Below are 16,837 nucleotides of genomic sequence, written 5' to 3' on the forward strand. Positions count from 1 at the left end.
GAGTATGAGGAAGATACGTTGTAGATGAGGCCCGGGAAGGAGGTGGAGGCTGGTTACCTAAAGACTACCTTGAAGGCTGTTGGAATTGTACTTTTATTCTCTCTCTCTCTCTCTCTTTTTTTTTTTTTTTTTTGAGAGATGTTTTATGCTATAGTGCGCATGCACTCACCAGAAAAATGGAGAGAGACAGAGAGATAGAAAGCGAGAAATCACCCCCCAGGGAGGATGGCCACGCCGCAATCCCTTCTCTTCCATTCTCCTCTCGGGATCTTGGACACGCACGCACACGTGCCTGGTGTGAGTTTTAAGCCACCGGGTACGGGACTTGAACTGTGATCGACTACATGGGAGTCCAGTGACATAGATATTTGGCTAACTGCTGGTTTGGGTCCAGGACTTGAACTGTGGTCAACTACATGGGAGTCCAGTGACATAACTATTACACTAACTGCTGATCCCTATTTTTATTCTCTAATAAGATACTTTTGGGAGGATTCTGGAGCAGAGATCAAATATATGAGGAACTCTGGAATTAATATGAAACCTCATAAAAAGAGATACAAAAGATTAAAGAGTGTGCCCTCCCATCTTTACCCACAGGCACTGTCAAGCCTTGCACTGTCAAGCCTTGCACTGTCAAGCCTTGCACTGTCAAGCCTTGCAGATTCATCAGAGGAGGAAGGACAAATGGGCTAAGGGAAAGTTTCTCCTGTCTAAGTAACCCAGTACTGATTAGGCAGAAAGATAGCCCCTTAACTCTGCCCTGAACTAAATCAGTAATAAACAGGGATGTGTGCACACGAGGAAAAAAGGTGAAGTGATGTATGTGGAGATGTTTTCAGTGTATATTATGGTAATATATTACTATGATAACTGAGTAATATGGTGATTTATAACATCAGTACTGGGGTTATCTTATCAGGTAGCTATGAGAAAGTTTCGATAAGAATTGGCTGAGGCCTTAAAAACACAATCTATGCAGGAGCTTCACTGGAGGTTATATCACATAATCACATTAAGTTAGAAGATGAAATCCAGGATTTAAAGAAGGGATTAAGTCAAATCAGAATTCAAGTACTGTAAAATTTAACATGTTAACAGTACATCGACAGCTGGTTGAATAATGTAACGAGTTTCAGGATACACATTTAGGGGACAGCTTTCTTAAATACTTTTGTTATAATCACTGTGCTGTGCTTTCTGTGGTTTTGGTTTCTATTCATCCAGTTTTGTTTGTTCAGACCGGCCTCACAGTTTCTCTCTCACAAAGCTTTCTCTGGCTATTTCGACTTTCATGTCCCTCCTCTTTCCAGCACTTGTCCAGTCTGTGGAGAACAATTTAACAATTTTACATTGCTTTTATTTTTTTCATGAGAGATAACCTAAGTATAAGTTTCTTTAAGGAGGGCGTAATGATATGCATGTCACCTGTTCTTACAGAATTGAAAATATTTTACCTTAATCTTTCGTTAAGAAAAAATTAACTACTGCATACCATGCCAATAATTTTTTCTTTGAGACAGTAACATAATAGAACTTTTATTCCACACTTGAAGCATTTTTAATTGTAGTACTTAGTCTCTTAGAGGGGAATTGTTCAATTAAATACTCAGGTGTATGGAGGGAAAAAGCTAAATTTACCTTCATTATCTAACTAGGACTGGTATTTATATTGATTTATAGCACTTTTCTACCAGAAAGTCTCTGGCTTCAGTTTTTCAGATATGTCATAATATATATCAGCTCGTGAGGATGCTGTTAACGCAGAGCCCGACATAAGCCATTGCTAGGAATGAATCTGTTTGTACACCTTGCTTTAGCGACAGAATCAGTATGTTCAGGTTGAGGCATCAGCTCTCCTGTGATGTCACGTTAGATATATGCAGTTCAATCCCAGAGATGCTGTGTATGTCACAGCACGTGATCATGGTGCACTGGGTAGTGCAGAGAGAAAGTAAGGTGCATGCTTTAGAAGTGGAGAACTGTCTGGTTGCCCAGTGGGACAGGTGAAGCACTGGGGCATACTTTGGGCCTTGTGTTCCCACTTGTTGCCATGTCACACATAACAAGTGTGATAACAAGTCAGTGCATTTTCTAGTGGCAGGCCACCTACCTAAGGCATCAGATTTTTAAAATAACTTTTTTAAAATTTAATATATTTTATTTTAATTTATGTCATACATTCGATCACTATACACTACTTCATGATGAATTTTCATGGTGAAAATTAATAATTTTCATAATTCATGATGAATTTTCCATCATGAATACATTTCACACCAGACCAGTTGAGGATACTGTACATGTTATCATCAACAGATAATAATCCATTTCTGTGTCCCATAAATGTCTTGCCTCTCTATTTTTCTTCTTAATGTCTTTCCTCAAGATTCTCCTCCTTCTGCCAGCCTCTTCCCATACTGTATCCAGTGTCCATAACCATTTTCTATGTTTCAGTACCCTCTAATCTTTCAGTTTCAGCCACAGAGTGCAGTTGGTATGTATTAAATGGAGACATACAGTGTCTCTCCTTCATAGCTTGGGTTGCTTCACTCAGCAGTAAATCTTCCATATCCGTCCACTTTCTATCAAAAGCCAAGGTCATCTTGTTTTTGTTTTGTTTTGTTTGTTTGTTTGTTTTATGGCTGGGTAGTATTCCAGAGTACATGTGCCACACTTTTTCAATCTATTCTTCTGTTCTGGACATTTGGATTATTTCCCTGTGTTAGCAGTTGTGGATAATGCCACAGTAAGCATAGATGTGCAAGCACTTTTCTGACTAGGCATTCTCCTTTGGGTAGATACCCAGGAGTAGGATTGCTGGATCATACAGTAGTTCTATTTGTAGATCTTTGAGAAATCTCCATATTGTTCTCCACAGTGGCTGGACCAATTTACATTCCAACCAGCAGTGTAGGAGAGTTCCTTTTTCACCACAACCCTGCCAGCACTTATCATTTATTGTTTTTTTTTTTTTAATCTTAGTCATTCTGAGTGAGGTTAGGTGGTATCTTTTTGTGGTTTTGATCTGCATCTCTCTTATGATGAGGGATTGAGCATTATTAATATGCTTTTTGGATGTTCATATGTCTTCCTTAGTTGTTTTTTCAGTTCATTTTCTCATCTTTTTATTGGGCTCATCTTCTGTTTTCATGTAAGCTGCTTGAGTTCCCTGTGTATTCTGGTTATCAGTCCCTTATCTGAAGCATAGTTTATAAATATATTCTCCCTTTCCAAGAGTTGCTGATCCACACTAATTACTATATCTTTTGCTGTGCAGAAACTTTTTCTTATTATATAATCCCACTTGTCTATTTTTGGGATTATCAACTGTGCTTTGGGGATCTTATTTAGGAAGTCTTTGCCTACCTCAGTGTCTCCCAGAGCTTTCCCAGTGTGTTCCACCAGTAGTTTTATAGTTTGAGGTCTTAGGTTTTGATCTTTGATCCAACTGAGTTGATTTTGTAAAAGGTGAGAGGGAGGGGTTCAGATTCATCTTTCTTCAAGTGGACACCAGTTTTTCCAGCACCATTTGCAGAAGAGGTTTTCCTTTTTCTATCTGATTGACTGGTACCCTTTGTTAAAAAAATCAATTGGCTGTATGTTTTAGGGTTTATTTCTGGGGTAGTAAGCTGTTCCATTTTTCCATGTCTATTTTCATGCCAATTCCATGCTGTTTTGATTATCATGGCTTTATAGTATATTTGGGGGTCAGGGAGTGAGACACCTAGTACTGCACTCTTCTTGCACAGGATGACTTTGGCAATAGGGGTCCCGACAAACTGTATGATCGCCTTTTCTAGATAGGTAAGGGATGTCTCTTGTACTTTTATTGGAATTTTGTTAAATATGTAGATTAATTGGGGTAGAATTGCCATTTTGATTCTATTAATCCTTTTGATCCAGAAACATGGAATGTCCTTCCACGTTTTTTTATGTGATTTTCAATTTCTTTTTTTAGCCTCTTATATCTTTCCTTGTGGAGGTCTTTGACTTCTTTGGTTAGATTTATTACTAGGTGTCTTTTATACTTTTTGTGGCTTTCATAAATGGAATTACTTTCTTCCATTCTATCTTAGTCTGTTCATATGTAGAAATGCTATACATTTTTTTTCTTTTCTTTTTTTGGAGAATTTTTTGTTGTTGTTATAGGGTGCATGTGCTCACCAGACAGACAGAGAGAGACAGAGAGACAGAAAGCGAGAAATCAACCCCCAGAGGGGATGGCCACGCCACAATCTGTTCTCCTCCATTCTCCCTTCGGGATCTTGGGCACGCACGCACACGCACCCGGTGTGAGTTCAAGCCACCAGGTCCGAGACTCAAACTGCAGTCAACTATGTGGGAGTCCAGCGACATAGCCATTACAAAATGCTATACGTTTTTATATCTTAGTTTTGTATCCTGCAAATTTACTATATTCATTTATTACTTCCAAGAATTTTTTCACGGGAACCATTAGTTCTTCTATGTACACAATCATGTCATCTGCAAAAGGAGATACTTTCAACTCTTCTTTTCCTATTTCATCCTGACCTGGGGGGCAGTCAAACAGGTTCCCTGGGAGAGGGAGTGAGAGATGGGACAAACACACGCACACACAATATGAGGTGCTGATCAAGTCTTCTGTCTTCTTCTTCTGTCTTTCCGTTTATTGAGGAAAAATGGCGAGTTATATACAGCTGGTGGGCACCAGTTGGTTGCCCAAAATGCAAATGAGATAGAACAGCATGAACCAATCACTGATGTGGGTAGATCTCTCCCATTGCCTAGAAACCCAACCACTTCTGGGGAGAACAGTTGGTCACATGATTTCTGAGAAACGGTTTGCTCAGTGAGGAAGTGAAGCCTGATGGTTTCCAAGATCTGTGGAAGGAGAGAGAGATATCTCAGGGCTTTCATCATCCCTGGATGGCTTGGTAGAATCAATCTGTTTGATTAATCTTTCTGGTAGCCAATGAGCAGCATCCATTTTTTGAGAATAGATGTAGACAGACCCTCTGCCCCAAATGAGGACAGGGTCTAGACCATGCCATGTATTGTCCAGAGGATCTTTCCACAAAACTGAGGCAAATTTCGTTTTGGTAGTTGAATGCCAGAAGCGCTCAGCAGTTGAGTCTCCATCTTTATCAAGAGACAGGAAATTTAGGACAAAAAGAGTATGTTCCAGAAGGTTTGTTGGTGAGTCCTTAGTTTGTAAAAGCTCTCCCTTTTTTAGCTTTTGGAGAGTATTTTTTAAGGAAAGATGAGCACATTCAACAATGCCCTGTCCCTGGGGATTGTATGGGATTCCCATAATATGTTTAATGTGAAGTTGTTTACAAAAAGAGGCAAAATTGTTTCCTGTGTAACCTGGGCCATTATCTGTCTTAATTTGTTGAGGTTTACTCATAACAGAGAGTGCAGCGAGTACATGGGAAATAACATGTTTTCCAGCTTCTCCAGTTTGTGCCATGGCAAAAATGAAACCGCTGAAGGTGTCAACAGTAACATGAACATATTTCATGGGTCTACAGCATCTCCGGGCCTACGCGCCTCAAGCTCCAGCCACATCCACAGGCCCTTGTTTTATTGTTGTAAGGGAGATACTTAATCCCCTCCAGAGAGCGCAGCATGGGCCAATGTTTGCCAATCTATTGGTGTAAGCCAATTTTCTGCCACTGAGTCAACTACGGCTAAAGTATATGGAGCTGTAGGTCCATATTGAGCAACTGCTGTTTTAATTTATTTTATAATTTTAAAATCAAAAGCACGTAGGTGACGCCATGCTTGTCCTTGTGGATCTGTGGTTTCTGTTACTGGAAAGGCTTCTTGCCCCTCAAAATCTATCAATGATTGTAGTTTTTGAACTGGTTTAAGTTTTGCACCATGAGTAAAAGTGGGCTGGTGGTGATTCCACGAGGAATCTGCACTTTTAGATTGACCCACTTTTAGTTTTTCTAATTGTGATATTAATTCTTGATGTTCTTTTTCTAACTGAATTTGTTCTCTAAGTTGTTCTATCTTAGTCTGAACTTTTGCCTTAGGATCAATAATGGGGGGAACCAATAGTTAGCGTAATGGCTATGTTTATGGACTCCCATGTAGTCGACCGTGGTTCACGTCCCGGACCCGGTGGCTTAAAACTCACGCCGGGCGCATGTGCGTGTGTGCCCAAGATCCCGGGAGGAGAATGAGGAGAAGGGATTGCGGCATGACCATCCCCTCTGGGGGGTGATTTCTCGCTTTCTGTCTCTATGTCTCTCTCTGTCTGTCTGGCGAGCACACGCACTCTATAGCAAAAACCTCTCCAAAAATAAATAAATAAATAACAGGCATTGCCAAAAATGGCATGGATGCGACAGTGTTGTAAGATGGCTGTTGTTTTTTGAAAGGTGGCCATTTTGAATTATGATATTTGCCTGTCTTTGTTTCTAAAGTTTTTTGTTCAGACGGTCATTTTGGGTCACTGCATGTGGCAGTCTTTGTTTCTAAAGTTTTTTGTTCAGACGCCCATTTTGGGTTACTACATTTATCAGCCTCGGCCTCTAGGATTTCCTCCTCTGAACTAGTTGATGACTCGTTTTTCTTTGGCTTTTGTAGAGCCTTGAGGTTGTTTTTCTTTTTTAGTATTTTAGATTTTTGGGGGGTTTTGTCTCGCTTTCGGGGCTTTTAACTTCTTCCTCACTATCTAGGGAAATAAGATCCTCTCCTTGTTCTTTTTCAATTTTAGAATCCTTGGTTAGATCTGAGGTGGCTATAGCCTCCTCCTGGGGTTGATCATTTTGCATGATCTGCTCTCCCTTAGCGACCATAACAAGGGCTTCTTTTAAGCTCTGAACGGATATTTCATGCTAAGTTTTTGTTCCATTATTACCCGTACTTAAAATAAAACGTAAGTAAATACTTACCAGGATGTCTTCTCTTCGTCCTTCTATGTCTTTTGCCAGCCTTTCTCGGGATGAATCTCTGCCATCCCCTTCTGTTTTCTGCCGGCTTTTCTTGCTTGCTCTGCACTGGAGCCTTCTTCGGGAGCTCTTCACTGGATCCCTCGTACCCAAGTCCGTGTTCAGGCGCCACATGCTCCAACCCGTGGGACAGTCGAACACGTTCCCTGGGAGAGGGAGTGAGAGATGGGACAAACACATGCACACACAATATGAGGTGCTGATCAAGTCTTCTGTCTTCTTCTTCTTCTGTCTTTCCATTTATTGAGGAAAAATGGCAAGTTATATACAGCTGATGGGCACCAATTGGTTGCCTGAAATGCAAATGAGATAGAACAGCATGAACCAATCATTGATGTGGGTGGATCTCTCCCGTTGCCTAGAAACCCAACCACTTCTGGGGAAAACAGTTGGTCACATGATTTCTGAAAAAACGGTTTGCTCAGTGAGGAAGTGAAGCCTAATGGTTTCCAAGATGGTGGATAGCTCAAGATGGTGGATAGCTCAAGATGGCTTCTGTATGCAGTGCCTGTCACACTATTTTAATGCCTTTTATTTTATTCTCTTTTCTGATCACATTGGTGAAATCATCCAGTACTGTATTGAAAAGGAGTGGAGAAAATGGGCATCCTTGTCTTATATCAGTTTTTAGTGGAAAAGCTTTCAGCTTTTTACCCTTCAGAATGATGTTAGCTCTGAGTTTTTCATAGATAAGTGTTATTTGGTTTTGTGAGAGACTTTTGCTATAGGGTGCATGTGCTTGCCAGAGAGACAGAAAGTATGAAATCACCCCCCTAGGGTGGGTTGGCCATGCTGCAGTCCCTTCTCCATTCTCCTCTGGAATGTTGGGCATGTACACACACAATTCAATCTCATTGCCTGTTATGGGCCTAGTAAGGCTCTCTATGTCCTTCTGACTCAATCTTGATGGATGATATGAGCCCAGGCATTTGTCCATCTCATCCAGGTTTCTAATTTGTTGGTGTAGAGTCGCTCATAGTATCCTCTTGTGATGTTTTGTATTTCTGTTATGTCTGTTGTAATATTGCCTGTCTCACTGCAAATTTGATTTATCTGGTTCCTTTCTCTCTTCTTCTTTTTTTTTGGAGAGGTTTTAGCTATAGAGTGCATGCACTAGCCAGCCAGACAGAAAGAGACAGAGACAAAAAGCAAGAAATCACCCCCCAGGGGTATGGCCACACTGCAATCCCTTCTCCTCCATTCTACACTCGGGATCTTGGGCATGCATGCACATGTGCCTGGTGTGAGTTTCAAGCCACCAGGTCCGGGACGCAAATCATGGTCGACTACATGGGAGTCCAGTGACATAGCCATTACACTAACTGCTGGTCCCATCCTTTCTCTCTTCTTAATTAGTTTAGCTAATGGTGTGTCACTTTTGTTTCTTTTCAAAAAACCGGCTTTTCTTTTTATTTATTTTCTGTATAGTTTTTTCCCCCTATTTCATTTATTTCTGCTCAAATTTTTATTATTTCTTTTCTCCTGGTGTTATTTGGATTTTTTTGTTGTTGTTTTTCCAATTCTCTGAGGCAAGATGTTTGGTTGTCCATTTACAACTCTCCATCTTTTTCTTATTTACAACTCTCCATCTTTTTCTTATGTACACTAATTGCTATGAACTTCCCTCTTCTGACTGCTTTCGTGGTGTCCCATAGATTATGGAAACTCATGCTCATTATTATTGGTTTCCATGAACCTTATGATTTCAGAATTAATCTCTTCAGTTATTGTGAAGTCATTCAGGAGTAGGTTATTTAGTTTCCATGTATTTGTATATTTTTGAGGGTTTTTCCTGAAATTCCTATCAAGTTTAATTCCATTGTGGTCAGAGAAGATGCTGGATATAGTTTCTGTACCTTTGAATCTGTAAAGGCTTGTTTTGTGCTCTGTCATGTGGTCAGTCTTAGAGAAGGTGCCATGTTGGTGTGAGAAAAAAGTATATTTCATTGTTTTTGGGTGGAAGGTTCTATAGATGTCTGTTGAATCCATCTGACTTATGGTATCATTTTAGATTCTGTATTTCTTTGCTTATTTTTTGTCTAGATGATGTCAGAAGAGATAGTGAGATCCCCACCAATTAGTGTGTTGTAGTCTCTCTCTCCTTTCAGATCTAACAGTCTTTCCTGCACATAATTGGGTTCTCCTAAGTTGAACACATAGAAACATATAATCATTGTATCTTCTTGATAATGGAGCCCTTTTACTACTCTATAATGCCCTTATTTGTATCCTCTTTCAGTTTTTTTGTTTGTTTCTTTGTTCTTTTGTTTTTGAGAGGTTTTTGCTATAGGGCACATGCGCTCGCCAGACAGACAGAGTGACAGAGAGACAGAAAGTGAAAAATCACCCCTGGGGATGGCCACGCCGCAATCCCTTTTCCTCCATTCTCCTCTCGGGATCTTGGGCATGCACGCACATGCACCCAGCATGAGTTTTAAGCCATCGGGTCTGGGATGCGAACTGCGATCGACTACATGGAAGTCCAGCGACATAGCCATTATGCTAACTGCTGGTCCCTCAGTTTTTGTTTTAAAGCCTATTTTGTCTGAAATTAGTCTCATAACTCCAGCTCTTTTTGGGTTTGTTTTTGCATGGAATGTCTTTTTTTAGCCCTTCAATTTTAATCTATGTATGTCTTTATTCATGAGATGTGTTTCTTCTAGGCAACAAATAGAGGGTTTCTGTTATATTATCCATTCAGCCAATCTGTATCTCTTGATTGGAGATTTAATCCATTAACATTCAATGTTGTTATAGAAATTTCTGGACTTGTTCCTACCATTAAATTGGCCAATTTTGGGACCAGCAGTTGGCATAATGGCTATTTTGCTAGACTCCCATGTAACTGACCCCGATTCGTGTCCTGGACCTGGTGGCTTAAATTCATGCTGGGCGTGTGTGCGTGCGTGCCCAAGATCCCAAGAGGAGAATGGAGGAGTCTGATTGCAGTGTGGCCATCCCCCCTGGGGGGATGATGTCTCACTTTCTATCTCTTTGTCTCTCTCTGTCTTTCTTGCAAGTGCATGCACTTTATAGAAAAAAAACCTCTCAAAAAATTAGCCTATTTCTTGGTTGTTTTTTATTCTCTATTTCTGTCTGTCCCTTTATTAGTTTTCCTAGTACAGCACTCTCTCCACAATTAACTGCTCTAGTGTTGGTAAATTCTTTCAACTTTTATTTGTCTGTGATGATTTTTATCTTTTTTTTCCATATGAAGAATAAACTTGCCAAGTATAATAATCTTGTCTAAAATTGTTTCTCATTTAACACTTTGAATATATCTTCCCATTCTTTCCTTGCTTGCATTGTTTCCATTGAAAGGTCCAGTGTTCTTTTTTCCCCGTGTAGTGCTTGTGGGCCTGCAGGTTGGCTGAGGCCGCTGGTCACCATTCCGCAGGATGGGATTTGTTAAAGTCATCTAGAATAAGGCCTACTTTAAGAGATACCAAGTGAAATTTAGAAGACAATGATGGGGCAAAACTGATTACTATGCTCGGAAAAGCTTGGTGATCCAGGATAAAAATAAGTACAACACACCCAAATACAGATGATAGTTCATGTAACTAACAGAAATATCATTTGTCAGATTGCTTATGCCTGTATAGAAGGGGATATGCTAGTCTGTGCAGCTTATGCACACGAACTACCAAAATACGGTGTGAAGGTTGGCCTGACAAATTATGCTGCAGCATATTGTACTGGCCTGCTGCTGGCCCGCAGACTTCTCAATAGGTTTGGCATGGACAAGATCTATGAAGGTCAAGTGGAAGTGACTGGAGATGAGTACAATGTAGAAAGTATCAATGGTCAACCTGGTGCCTTCATCTGCTATTTGGATGCAGACCTTGCCAGAACTACCACTGGCAATAAAGTTTTTGGGACCCTGAAGGGAGTGGTGGATGGAGGCTTATCTATCCCTCACAGTACCAAAGATTCTCTGGTTATGATTCTGAAAGCAAGGAATTTAATGCAGAAGTACATCAGAAGCATATCATGGGTCAGAACATTGCAGACTACATGTGTTACCTAATGGAAAAAGATGAAGACACTTACAAGAAACAGTTCTCTCAGTACATAAAGAACAATGTAACTCCAGACATGATGGAGGAGATGTATAAGAAAGCTCACACTGCTATATGAGAGAACCCAGTCTATGAAAAGAAACCCAAGAAAGAAGTTAAAAAGAAGAAGTGGAATCATCCCAAGATGTCCCTTGCCCAGAAGAAAGATCAGGTAGCCCAGAAGAAAGCAAGCTTCCTCACAGCTCAGGAGCAGGCTGCTGAGAGCTAAACCAAACAATTTTCTATGACCTTATTCAAGATAGAAGATAATAAACCACAAGAAAGCAACAGTTTCTCTACTAGGCTGTGTTATTGTGAAATGAAGGAGGAAGGATTTCAGCGTAGCCATCTCCCCTGGGGGTAATTTCTCACTTTCTGTCTCTCTGTCTCTCCTGCAACCACACACACCCTACAGTAAAAATCTCTCTCAAATAATAATAATAAAATAAAATAAAATAAAATAAATAATTCTAAATAGTTATTCTAAAAGCAAAGGAGTTGACAGTCCCTCTGTCCCCAAGCTGACCTATATGTTGACTCCAACAAAGTTCATCCCTACCTGGGCTTCTCTTCTCCCTGACAGGCTTTGTTATTGCTCCAATTGAGATTGAATGATGTTCAGCCCCTGAACTGCCAATAAGCAACAAACTATAACCATCACTAGGAAGCTATTTCTTTCATCCATTTATTATTATTATATCCAGAAGATTAATGGGAAGAAAATACCTTCAAAGTATACAGCCTTAATGCAAAAAAAAAAAAAAAAGGTCCAGTGTTAACCTGATGGGATAACTTTTGTAAGACACTTGATGTTTCTCTCTTGCCAATTTTAGTATCTTGTCTTTATGTCTGGTTTTGCACAGTCTGGCTATGATATGCCATGAAGAGGATCTCCTTGGGTTGATTCTATTTGGAGTCCTTTGGATTTCTTGGGTCAGGATATTTGAGTGCTTCTCTAGACTTTCAAAATTTTCTTCCAGGATTTTATGGAATAGATTTTCACTGTGTTATTATTCCTCCTTTTGGGACACCACTTATTCGGATGGTTGGGTGTTTCATGGAATCTAGTATTTCTTGTATATTATCTTCATTTTTTTCAATATTTTCTCTATCTTTTTGGTGTTTTTCTCTAAGACTGAGGTTTTGTCTTCTACATCTAAGATTTGATCTTCACCATGGTCTAATTGGCTTTAATTCTTTTTGAGAGAGGTCTTGATTTTCTGTATTACCAGCTTCATCTCTAACAGTTCCATTTGATTCTTTTTTATGGTGTTCATTTCTTCTTTCAAATCATGGAAGAATTTCCTCATCTCCTGGAGTTTGTTGTCTCTTTTCTGTTCCATCTCATAGAGTTTTGTCATCATAAATGTTCTGGGTTCACTCTGACATTTCTATAACTTGTTCTGTTTTCTTCAAGAGATGGAGAACTATTGTGTTTTTTTGTGAAGATATATTTCCTGGATTTTTCATATTTAAGGCTCTTCGGTCCTTTCAGTCATTTGGTGATGTATTCACTTTTGGTTCACTCTTTGGAGAATGTTTCTGCAACTGGGAATAATTTAGTCCCCTTTTGTTGTGAATGGCTTCTGTGCCAAAGTTGCTCTTCTGCTGTGGTTAGCAATGTGGTCCCCACAGAAGGAGTTCTCTATGCATGTTTCTGAAGAGCAGTTTCTTTCTTTTTGTTGGTGGTTCAGTGCTGGGCAAAGATTCCTCAGAGCTTTTTGAAAAAGCATCAGATTTTATTGGAACATAAAATACAGTAGCAAGGGTCCAGCAGGAGGCATGGTGGTTAAGGTGCTGAACTCCCACGTGGACTACTGCATTTCAAGTCCTGGACCTAGGGGCTCCTTTCTCACTTTTCCTCTCTGTCTCTCTTTGGTGACCACAAAAGCACTACAGTAAGTTTAAAAAATAATAGTAATAGGAGACCAGCAAATAGTGTAACATTTGCATTGCTGAACTCTCACATAGTCTGCCACAGTTTGTGTCCTGGACCTGTGTGTGTGTGTGTGTGTGTGTGTGTGTGTGTGTGTGTGTGGCCCTACAGTCCACCTTGGGCTGAGAGCCCTAATTTCCAGTGTTCTGTGTGGAGGGCAAAGAAGATCACAGCATATTTCTCACTTTCTGTCTCTCGGTCTCTCCAGCAACCACACACACCCTACAGTAAAAATCTCTCTCAAATAATAATAATAATAATAATAATAATAAAATTAAATGAATAATTCTTTTTAAAAAATACAGTAATGGGGCCAGCAAGTGGCATAATGGTTAAGGCACTGGGCTCCCATATGGTTGACCACAGTTTGAGACCCAGTGGCTTGAAACTTATGCATGTGTGTCTAAAATCCTAAAACGAGAATGGAGCAAAAGGGATTGTGGTGTGGTCATCACCCTGGTTGAGGGGGCAATTTCTCACTTTCTGTCCCTCTGCCTTTCTCTGTCTTTCTGGTCAGCCCACACATCCTATAACAAAATTCTCTCTTAACAACAACAAAAAAATACAATAGCAATAGCAAAGTTCCATTGGTCAATCCATGATGGTATCTTGAAGCATAATTTAGCTGAACACTTAATTGCCATAGACTTTCTCAGTTCAAATTTGTCTGCCTTCTTCAACAGGCAGGGCTTATCTTGCTAATACTTCATTGCAAATATTCTTTATATGAGATTAACTGAAAACTTTTACTATGTCTGACCTAAATGTGTGCATTTTATTTGACTAAACTCATATCTGTATATTATAAATGTTGTTTGAAGTAAGACACTTCAATGAGGTTGTAAGTCCTTATCTCCTCTTCTAAGGTATCTTTTTTACTTGAAGTGAGTCAGTGATTTCTGAAAGTTTTTTTTTTCTTTTTTTGGAGAGGTTTTGTTTTGTTTTGTTTTTTCTATAGGGTGTGTGCACTAGCCAGACAGAGACAGACAGAGAGACAGAAAGTGAGAAATCACCCCCCAGGGGGGATGGCCATGCCACAGTCCCTTCTCCTCCATTCTCCTCTCGGGATCTTAGGCACACACGCACATGCACCTGGCATGAGTTTAAGCCACTGGATCTGGGACTTGAACCGTGGTTGACCATGTGGGAGTCCAGCCATTATGCTAACTACTGGTCCCTGAAAGTTCTTAATTCACAAGTAAAACACATCTAATGAGGAGGAGGCAAGCAGGCACAGAGACTAAAGCAAAACTTACAAGGAATGATAAAACCAGGAGAACAAAATTAATGTATTACTTCATTTAGTCAGATTGAGGAAATCGTACAAATAGTACTTTATCTCCCAAGAAGCTGATATTTTTTACCTTACATGACACAGTTGTGTTTTCGTGAGAGAGACTTAATTTAATAAAATTGTGTGCACTTGACCGGGCAGTTCTAAACGTCATGGATGACAATGCAATTGTCAATTTCCTGAAGAAAACCAAATCAGGAACAGAAAACCTATTTCAAGGTAACATTAAAATGAAGGGTTTTTTTTTTTAATCTCTTTTACTGGGATTATTTCAATGTAAAATGTTGAAAAGTTGTCTATAAGCAACAACAAAATACAATAGTGAAAATACTAATAGCGAATATTCTGTATAGCTCCCTGTGTGCTATGTTTCTGAATGCCTTTTGTACATTTCCCAATTTAATCTTTCCACTATCCCAGTGAGGTAGATATTAGTATGATGTCCATTTTACAATAGAGGAGGCCGACCCAGGAAGGTACTTTGCTCAAGGCCATAGTGCTAGTAACTGGTGGAGCTGGGCTCAGACCAGGTGTTCTGACCTCTTTGTTGATAGTGTCAGACCATAATTGGAACTGTTGACTGTCAGCTAAAGCCTCATGTTACTTTTTATAATTACTGGCACAGTCATGGTCACTTACATATATGAATGTTTAAAATCACAGTTGAGGTAGTGGTTTTTGGAATACAAAAACATCAGCACTTACTGTAAGGTCACTTCCTGTCTTTGTCCATCAGACCAGTTTTGTAAGTTGAAGTATTTATCAGATAAAAAACAATTTAGAAACAAGAACAATGTGCTTTGGTCCCATACAGGAGGTTGCTAAGCTTCTCCGGACAGGGTATTATTTTATGCTTTAAGTACCATAAGATCCCTGCCTTGTAATCACACTAAACTCTTCAGTTAAGACAGAAAAGGAATCATAAACGATATGTAGAGTTGTACTATAATAGACTCTTAGTAAAGTTGCTGTTTTTTAATGCTTCTAGTTGCAAGAAGCAAAGAATCAACCAGCAGAGGCTATAAAATGTACTGAGAAGACTCAAGATCGCATACCAAAGTATAATTTTTTTTAACTTTTTTTTTTTTGGAGAAGTTTTCGCTATAGGGTGCGTGCACTCGCCAGACAGACAGAGAGAGACAGAAAGACAGAAAGCGAGAAATCACCCCCCAGGGGGGATGGCCATGCTGCAATCCCTTTTCCTCCATTCTCCTCTTGGGATCTTGGGCATGCATGCACATGCGCCCGGTGTGTGTTTTAAGCCACCAGGTCCAGGACTTGAACTGCGGTCAACTACATGGGAGTCCAGCTACATAGCCATTACGCTAACTGCTGGTCCCCCAAAGTACGATTTAAAGTAGCACAAAATAACTTGAGTAATTGCAAAGAATTTAAGCAGCATCGGACCAGCAGTCTTGTCACGCTGCAGCCCCCTCCCAGCTGTCTAGCTGGCCTGTGGCCCTCTAGCCATCAGGGTCACAGGCACACAAGTGCCCACCCACAGTGTGTCTCATATCATCCAGAGATCCAAACCCCAAGGGGCTAATGGCTCCAGCATGGCAGAGCAGTATATTATTCCAGACTCACACAAATCCTTTTTTCAGTTCTATCTCTATCTGCCTGTTGTTTGTATATAGAAATGCTATAGGCTTCTGTATATTGATTTTGTATCCTGCAACTTTACTGTATTTGTGCATTAATTCCAGAAATTTTTTAATGGAAATCATTGGGTCTTCTATGTTCACAATCATGTCATCTACAAATAGAGTTCCACCTCTTCTTTCCCTTCCCTATTTTGATGCCTTTAATTTTTTCCTCTTTTCTGATTGCATTGGTGAGGACTTCCAGTACTATATTGAAAAGGAGTGGAGAAAGTGGACATCCTTGTCTTGTACCCGTTTTTAGTGGGAAAACTTTCAGCTTTTCTCCTGATGTTTGTGATGGGTTTTCATAGGTAGCTTTTATTGTGTTGAGAAATTACTCTCGTGTGCCAATTTTGCTGAAAGTCTTGATCATGAAGGGATGTTGTATCTTATCAAATGCTTTTTCTGCATCAATCGATATGACCATATGGTTTTTGTCTTTTTTCCTGTTAATATGATGTATTACATTTATGGTTTTACGTATGTTGAACTAATCTTACATTCCTGGAATAAAGCCTACCTGATCATGATGTATAATCTTTTTTATAAGTTTTTGGATACAATTTGGTAGTATCTTGTTGAGAATCTTTGCATCTATATTCACCAGAGATAGTGGTCTATAGTTTTCCTTCCTTGTCCTGTCCTTTTCTGTTTTAAGGATAAGGGTGATGGAGTCTTCATAGAATAAATGAGGGAGAGATTCACCCTTTTGGATCTTTAGAAATAACTTGAGCAGAATGGGGGTTAACTCTTCTTTGAAAATTTTGTAGAATTCAGAAGCGAAGCCCTCAGGGCCAGGGCTTTTCTTTGTTGGGAGGATATTTATTATTGATTCAATCTCCTGGCTCGTTATGGGCCTATTCAGACTTTCTATATCCTCCTGGCTCAATCTAGATAGATTATATGGTACCAGGAATTTGTCCATCTTATCCAGATTGTCTTGTTTCACAGTATAC

General features: G+C 39.7%; 1 pseudogene; it reads left to right on the forward strand.

Moving 5' to 3' along the window:
• The first annotated feature begins 10,330 nt into the window (after positions 1-10,330).
• LOC102491980 (60S ribosomal protein L5 pseudogene) lies at positions 10,331-11,296 on the forward strand (annotated as a pseudogene).
• Positions 11,297-16,837: the final 5,541 nt, after the last annotated feature.

This window comes from Tupaia chinensis, unplaced genomic scaffold (genome assembly GCF_000334495.1).
Source record: "Tupaia chinensis unplaced genomic scaffold, TupChi_1.0 Scaffold143636_1, whole genome shotgun sequence".
Lineage (NCBI taxonomy): Eukaryota > Metazoa > Chordata > Mammalia > Scandentia > Tupaiidae > Tupaia > Tupaia belangeri.